Consider the following 8740-nt stretch of genomic DNA (forward strand, 5'->3'; position numbering starts at 1 on the left):
GGAGGTGGGATGGGGAGGGGATGACAGCTTCAATTCAGCCTAGGGCAAAAATATATGAGAGAGAGAAGACACTGGGGAATGAATTTCAAAGGACAAACAACAAAAAATTTATGTTGATGTTTTCTGATGCTTTGGCATAAAACCTTTTTTATTATTTTCTCCCCCATTTTGTGCTGTCTTTTACCTGCCAGAGCCTCTTACTTGCTTCCTTGACCTCCAGCAATTTAATAGACATGCAGGCAAGTTCCTTGGTTCTGTTATCAGTCACAGGCCTCCTCAGATATGAAAAGTTCATCATCACATTGATAGATGATTTGATGGTACATTTGTGAAATGTACCACCAGGTAGTTATTCTCTTGATAAATCACAGCAGCTAATATTAACTACAAACCTTACTTATCACCTGGACAAATCATGTGTTAGGTAGATTTTTAATGGTGGTGGCATTCCTGACTTTGTACATTACCTGAACAGAACACAGAAGGAAGTCGATTCAATCTCCTTGGATTGTCTGGAATGAATCCCTCACTATGGGTGTGATAGGAGGGAGGTGGATAATAGAAACACAGGAAAAAGCAAAGCCAGATCAACCACAGGCGGGCACTGCCTTCCACATGGAGAGAAACTTCTTAAAATAGTCCAAACCTGGTAAAGAGATGAAGGGAGAAAAGGACACACTTGTCCATCTGGGTTAATCAAGTCACAAATTGCTTTGTTTACATTAAGACACCACTGTAGGAGTCTCTCTTCCTGATTAAGACAAAAGCAAGACTGAGCAAGCCGACTAGCGGAGCAGGGGAGGGCAAGCAGGGATAATTAGCTTTAGCCTGACTGAAGGACTGAGCTGCCACAGATTCCTGTGCCTGGTCCGACTTCTGTCTTGCCATTTTATCAGAGGGGTCTGCTGATGACTGGGGAGTCACTGTGAAAAATGCCTCTGGGACCCTTATGTTCTCCAGTCACCTCCTCAGGCTTTTGCCTGAAACATGGCCAAGCAAAGTGGTTCATTTAACTCCGGCCAAACACAAAGTCTTCAAAACAGGCAACTTTGAAGGGGATAAAGATCAGAGCGTGTCAGAGGCACGCCCATCAACACCAAGTCCAGAGCTGTGACAGTCTGGAGTCTTTATATCTGCTCAGTACATGGGGCTGTCATGTTGTATCCTGCACACCTACCACCTTTTACAGAGCAGCCAGTCGGCAGTGTATTTTCCTGTGTAACCATTCTTCTGCCCCTCATCTTACACTGTTTTCTCCTCTTCTGAACAGAATGAGGGAATGAGGGAGGTGTGGATTTCCTCAATTGTTTTGTATATGGGATTTTTGTATATTTTTCCTCTTTCTGAATGAATGCATACCCACTTATATAGATATTCATAATTGCATACTCTATTTCATATATTCTCCCTAAGATACACACACACACACACACACACACACACACACACACACACACACTGCGCCTGCAGCCTTGACCTTATTCCCTCTGTTTTGCTCTTGGATCTTGCCTCTCATCTACTAAATTGTCATTGTTATCTTGTGTTTCATCATTCAAGCCTTCCATCCCCTCAGCTTACAAATACACTCAGGGCTCTTATAGCTTGAAAGATAACCCTCTTCCCTTGTCCATTCTACCTTCCACTGACCCATTTCTCCAGCAAGCTCTTGCAGTAGTGCCCAGGCCAGGGCAGATACTCAGGGAATTTGGAATGACACATGATTGAAATTTTCCCTTTCCCTTCTCTGCCAGCTTTCCCTCCACTGCCCCATCCCTGGCCTCAGGAGCCCCTGGAGACCCAGGTTCTTTCCTACCCACTGCAGACATTCACCCTCATTGGCTTCCTCCATTCTCCCCATTCATGATTTCTATTTTACCATATAAAAATTATTTTATGTATTTTATTTTACAATTTGCCAATAATCCACACTCACTGTAGGAAAATTAACAATCAGAGGTAATGAGCCAGAAAGGGAAAAATTTAGATAGCCCTAAGTTCTTCAGCCAGCAGTATGCGTGTTGGTCTTTGTGTCTCTTGTATTAATTCTCTCCTTCCTACATGGGTGTGATAATGTCATTTCCTTTTTCAAGAAGTTCCCCTTCCTTCCCATTGCTGAATCATTGCTGAGTGATTCAGGCTCCCTGCATGGCAATGACGACTTATCAGGATCTGGTCCCCCTCACCTTGCCAGACTCCCCACCCCGACCCCATCCATAGCCCTCCAGGCCCCACATAGACAGCAGCCCCGCTCTTACTGTCACATCCTCTCCCCCACTCCACATCTTTGCTCATTTAGCTCTTCCACTATGAAATACACTGTTACTTCTTTCTACTCTCTTCCCTCCACCTGGGGATACCCTCCTCCTTCCTCAAGACTCTGTTCAGACTCAACCATTCATGAGTCCTTCTCTGATCCCTGAGTCAGAATTACTGAGTTGCCCCTTGTTGTTCTTAATTTTGTATTATAATTAGCTGTCTACTGGTCTGTTTTGTCTTAAAACCATAAGTTCCTTCAGGTCAGGAAGTATGCCTCATTAATCTCTGAATCTCCCACAATGCTTAGCACTGTGCCGGCACAGATGTTTACAGAATGAAGAACATTTCCAGCTCCTCTTGCCTCACACATATGTAGTTGTTCATTCTAATTTTGAGAAGAAAGGAAGAAGTATTGCTGATGTTAACGCTGCTTCTCATTCATCCCTTTTCTCCCTTAGAAACTCCTCCGTGGTGGCCTGGGTGTTTACCCCCAGAAGAGGGGAGGCATAAAATTGTTGCATGTAAGCCATGGAGTATTGTACCATCCAGTGGTTAGAAGCAAAGGAATAGATGTGCCCATAGTACTGTGGGTAAAAGGGAATTAATGAATGGTAGCTACAACAACAGGGTGGAAAGAGAAAAGAAGCAACTCCTTGGTACACCCTTTCCGTGCCTCTCAGAACAACTTACTCAGTGTTTTATTAGCTTGTTGTATTTTTTTGTAGGCTACCCGGAAACCTGGAAGACCTTCATCCCCTCTTCTCTAAAGAACTCTTGGGGTGCCTCGGTGGCTCAGTCAGTTAAGCATCCTTCAGCTCAGGTAATGATCTCAGGGTTTGTGAGTTTGAGCCCCGTATCGGGCTCTGCACTGTTAGTACAGGGATTCTCTCTCTCTCTCTCTCAAAATAAGTAAATAAACTTAAAAAAATAAATAACTCTTGAAATTGACCACTTTCCTGCTCTTTTGTTTAAAGAAGAGAACTTTCCATGCTTCATTTTCACTTGGATTATACACTTAGCACCTCACATATACACAATGACTATGCATGTGGTAGCCAGCCTCCAAGATGGCCTCCAATGATCCTTGACCCCTGACTACATGCCTGTGTGAAGTCACTTTGCATAACAAACCAGGGTTGGCCCCATGTGACCAATAGAATACAAATGAAGTAATGACGTGTGAGTTTCAAAGGTAGGTCATAAAAGGTATTGCAGCTTCCTCTTTAGTTTCTTAGATGACTTTTTTGAGGGGAAGTCAGTTTCCCAGCCATAAGGATGCTTTGGCAGTCCTGAAGATAAGTCCAAACAGAAAGGAACTGTATCCACCTGCCAATAGCGTCACTGACCTCCCAGCCATGTGAGCGAGCCGCCTTGAAAAGTAGATTCTCTAGCCATAGTTAGAACCTCAGATGACTGCAGCCCTAGCTTATATCTGACTGTAACCTCACGAAGACCTGAATCCAGGACCATGCATGTCAAGCTGCTCTAAATTCCTTGTGCACAGAAACCAGGAGAGATAACAGACGATTACTGTTGTCAAGCTAATGTTTGAGGATGCACTAGATGGCCAATAAAATGCATCTGGTATTTCCTTTCATTTTATTCTTCAGTGTTTGCTCATTTGTCCATATATCCAAATGAATTTTGGAAGACTTCTTTTTGGTGGGACCCAAAAAAGAAAGGACATTATGTATTGAACTGTTGTATAGTGAATAGGAACATACTTTGGGGGGGGGGGTTGTGGGTTTGAGTATCTAAATACTTCAAATAGTGATTCTTGGCCGAGTGACTGTGGTACCATAAAGTAGTTTGGGAATGTATCAAGAAATGTCCAAAAAGGAAAACAGAAAACAATCTAGGTATCTCAAAGAGAGGTGACTTAATATAAAAGATTGGTTAAAATGTGTTAGAAAGACTGAAAGAGCCTGGGTAGCTCAGTCGGTTAAGCGTCTGACTTCAGCTCAGGTCATGATCTCGCTGCTTGTGGGTTCGAGCCCTATGTTAGACTCTGTGCTGACAGCTCAGATTTTGTGTCTCCATCTCTCTCTGCCCCTCTCCCACTCATGCTCCATCTCTCACTCCCTCTCTCCCTCTTCCTCTCTCTCTCTCCCTCTCTCAAAAATAAAACATTAGGGATACCTGGGTTGCTTCAACTCAGGTCATGATCTCACAGTTGGTGAGCTCAAGCCCCATGTTGGATTCTGTACTGACAGCTCAGAGCCTGGAGCCTGCTTCGAATTCTGTGTCTCCCTCTATCTCTACCCCTCCCTCACTTGTGTGCTGTCTCTCTCTCTCTCTCTCTCTCAAAAAATGAATAAACATTTAAAAATTTTTTTAAATAAATAAATGTTTAAAAACATTTTTAATTAAAAATTTTAAATTAAAAAAAATTTTTTTAAAAAGAAAAACTTAAAGAATAAAAAGGAGTCATGCTACCCAAAGATTAGTAGTAGGAAAACACCACAATACTTAGTTCTGAAGGAATAAAAGGGAAAATGGCATTAACCAGAGCCCATGGCTACTTCAACGTCAAGGCTGCTGTTGTACAGCTGGAGACACCCCAGAAGTTAGAGGGAAAAAGCTGGTTTCAATATTCTTCCCCCCCCCCCCCGCCCCAGTCTCCTACCAAAGCCTCCCATTGGCAGAAACTAAGAGACATCAGTAGACAATGGAGTCTGGGAAATGTAGTTCTCAAGCTTCCTGCATGGGTACTAGAGAAAAGATATCAATAGAAAGTTTTCCTATCTCAGTTGAGGAGCTGAGAGCCAATAGACATTACTTATCACTGGGAACAACAGAGATAACGGAAACAAGTGTGTGCGTGTTTGATGAGGTTCTATTCAAAAATAAAATATCCAACATAAGGTAGTCATTTGCTATTAGAGAAAGTCAGAGAAATTCAAATATCCCCACATACATCTTTTAAGACACATTTCAGTAGCAATACATTCAAAACTAAATTCTTCAAAAGAGCTGCCACACCAAAGGCCTTGTTATTAATTGTGGAAGAACATATGGAATAAGAAGAGCTAACACATTAAGCATGCAATATAGACTCAGCACTACAGTAACTGCTTTTCAATTATTAACTCTTTACCTCTAACACATCTCTATGAAGTCAGTCCTATTGGGATCCATTTTACAGGTGAGCAAATTCAATCCCAGAGGAATTAAGTCACCTAGATGGTGACTAGCAAAGTCAGGGTCCCAACGTAGTAGCCTGGCTTCAGAGGTCATATGCTTGACCCCTCCACTGTACTGCCGCTGTGTTCTTCTCACCCCACCTGAAAGGGAGAGCTAATCACTGGTTACAACTCTGCCTAGAATATTCCAAAAGATTAATAATATTCAAAGGGATGAAAGACAAAGACAGCAGAAACCCAGCCCCTGAGCCATGGGGTTAATTTTGACTCAGTTTGTCCCAATGTTGACTCTATTAGAATGTGACCTATTAATTCTTTCAGAATTAGAAAGGCCATGGTTCCTAAATTATCTGGGGCTCTCTATAAAAGTATTCTTAGTCTGGAAATACCACACCCAAGTATGGAGGAAGATTGCTAACTGGCATCCTGGGTGGGCCTGTGAGAGGGAAAGCTGTGTGCTTGGACACTAATGAAACTCCATGCAGAACACCACAAGTGTGGTGCTGCTTCCTGCCCCCTGTACCCACACAAAAACCTAGAGATGGTCATGTCGACAAGTTCGCCTCAGTTCTTTCCTTCAGTAGAGAGGCACAGAGGAGGAAGAGATTGGTTCTTTAGAAATTGCACCCTATCATCTATGATATGTTGTTTTCGAAGAGCCAGTGATTTGCATTACCCGGAAATCATCAGTGACATCCTCATTGTACCTTGAGAGAGACTAGGCTAAAGAGAAAGGAGACGTGGCAGGGGGTGGGGGAATGGGACTCATCATATAATAGCATCAGACCCTCCTGCCAACCACCCTTATTTTCTGAAGATGTTACTTTTTTCTTGGAGACCACACGTGGGTCCTGCCTGTTAGGTTTGAAAAGGAGCAGAAGGACAGTAGTGACATAATTCGCCAACAATTTATGTTTTAATGTTTATTTATTTTTGACAGACAGAGGGACAGAGTGCGAGTGGGGGAGGGGCAGAGAGACAGGGTGACACAGAATCCAAAGTAGGTTCCAGGCTCAGAGCTGTCAGCACAGAGCCCAATGTGGGGCTCATGAACTCATGATGCAAGATCATGACCTCAGCCAAAGTCAGATGCTCAACTGACTGAGCCATCCAGGAGCCCCTTCCAGTAATTTTAGATGGCAGACCCGGAGTACCTAGTGCCACTGAGTCTAATTGCAGAAGCATTAATGCTTCTTCTGAAATAATGCGATTGGCCTATCAGGGCAGAAGGGCAGGATTCACATGGCCCAGAGCTGTCTCCAGGCCCATTAAGAGTATTCTTGTGTGTTTGGGTTAGCCAAAGTGGACCCAATCCCTGACCTCCAGGAGGGCATCTGAAACAGAACATTGACATGGAAACTTAGAAAGGATTCCACAGCTGTGATTATAACTTAAGAGACGAGTTTCCATGCAATTTATGGAGAAAGCTGTTTATTGTTTTTTTGTCATCTCATGTACAGACTCATATAATAAACCAATCATTTTCCTTTTGCCTCACTCGTGGCCAGAGGAGAAAAATTGGGTACCTCAAGTAAAAAGAAAAAATGACCTATTATCTTGATGGCCACGTGCCTGTGTGTGATTATGAATGGAGGCACTACGAAAGAAGAATTAATACACAGAAATTTTCCTCAAGATGAATGGCTTGTTTTAAAGAATATGTGTTTCTTTCTTTCTAGGAAAGAGTTACTATAAAACCACCATTTCTGTCGCTGCCTTGCACCCCAATCAGGACGAGCCGTCTTCCGTTGTGCAAAGCACATGCAAGATGTCAACTCTTCCCTCCAAACATCCAACTCAGGGAGGTAGTAACTCCAAAGTTCACACTTACATATCCCAGAGTAGCATATTGGTTTTGTCCTTCTCTCTTTGGGGTCTTTTTTATAATATAGCTGTCAACATGAAAAGAAGAAAGTCGGCACTGTGCCAGTGAGCTCAAAGAGCTCCCTGATAGAGACAATGGTTTCTGAGCACATGCTGCAACACTATGAAAAGGGGTGAAAAATATCAAGTCACAGATGTTTGTCTGCTACATGGAAAGAAAGCAGAGATGGGAGGACCCATCAAGGTTTGAATCTTAATTTGCTATTTCTTTAACATTCATGTCCCTACTTGACCCTACATGTGCCTTATTCTCTGACCTCACCACCTCCTTGCTCATTCGATGCTCTGCATGCCACAAGCTTATCAGCCTTAATGCCTTTGTACTTATTATTTCCTCTGCCTCTCCCCAAAATCTTTGCATGGAAGATTCCTTCTTGTCATTTAGTTTTAACCTCAATGTCACCGCTTCGGAGATACCTTCTCTGACCTTACATTGCAAGTGAGAGCCCCTCTCCACTGAAACTTCTCCCACAAACAGGCATGATCACATTGTCTGGTTGTGTTTTGTTTATACCCTCTAACCCTTGTACCATTTAATAAATTCCTGCCTAACATTGATGTATCTTCTGAGTTTTTAATTTTTTTAATATGAAATTTATTGTCCAATTGTTTCCATACAACACCTAGTGCTCATCCCAAAAGGTGCCCTCCTCAATACCCATCACCCACCCCCCTCCCTCCCACCCCCCATCAACCCTCAGTTTTGAGTTTTTAATTTTTTTTAACATTTATTTATTTTTGAAAGACAGAGCATGAGCAGGGAAGGAGCAGAGAGAGTGGGAGACACAGAATCTGAAGCAGGCTCTAGGCTCCAAGCTGTCAGCACAGACCCCAATGCAGGGCTTGAACTCACAAATCGCAAGATCGTGACCTAGACCGAAGTCGGACGCTTAACCGACTGAGCCACCCAGGCACCCTGTATCTTCTGAGTTTTGATGCCCTGGGCAAAGCTGTGCCCCAGACCTTGGGCAGATAGACCCTCTGTGCAGGTCTCTCCCCTTAAAGATCCTGAGTTTCATCTCTGGGTCTCCCCTCTGCTCTCTTCCCTGCATTTACATTTCTACAGTTCCACATCTAGAATTTACCTACACTATTCAGCCCACAGTTTGGCTGTCTTGGTTTTAACTGTAAGCAGGTCTCAAAATGACATAGATTGGCACCTGCTGAAAGCTCTCCAGAGAATCAAGTGGAGCCTCCCTGGGAACCAGCACAGGTAGTAATTGGCAATGGCAGGCTGGCCTGGTCTTTCCTGGGTGGCCTTGGTGGTGGGAGCAAATGTGGGCAGGGATGGCTGACTACACCCCAGCCGCAGTCAACACCCCTGGAGATCAATGTTTGATTATAGTAGAATGGTCCAGATGGTTCAAGGCCCCAAAGCCCCTGTCCAGCTGTCATCTGCACGAACACAGAATATGGAGGATAAGGTGGTATTTAGGTATTAATATTCACTTTGTGGG

General features: G+C 43.5%; 1 long non-coding RNA gene across 1 annotated transcript; it reads left to right on the forward strand.

Moving 5' to 3' along the window:
* The first annotated feature begins 2863 nt into the window (after positions 1–2863).
* LOC123609705 lies at positions 2864–7841 on the forward strand. The gene is made up of 2 exons (XR_006717914.1): positions 2864–3076; positions 7079–7841. It is a non-coding gene; the product is annotated as an uncharacterized LOC123609705 (long non-coding RNA).
* Positions 7842–8740: the final 899 nt, after the last annotated feature.

Source organism: Leopardus geoffroyi, chromosome B2, assembly GCF_018350155.1.
Source record: "Leopardus geoffroyi isolate Oge1 chromosome B2, O.geoffroyi_Oge1_pat1.0, whole genome shotgun sequence".
Taxonomy (NCBI): Eukaryota; Metazoa; Chordata; class Mammalia; order Carnivora; family Felidae; genus Leopardus; species Leopardus geoffroyi.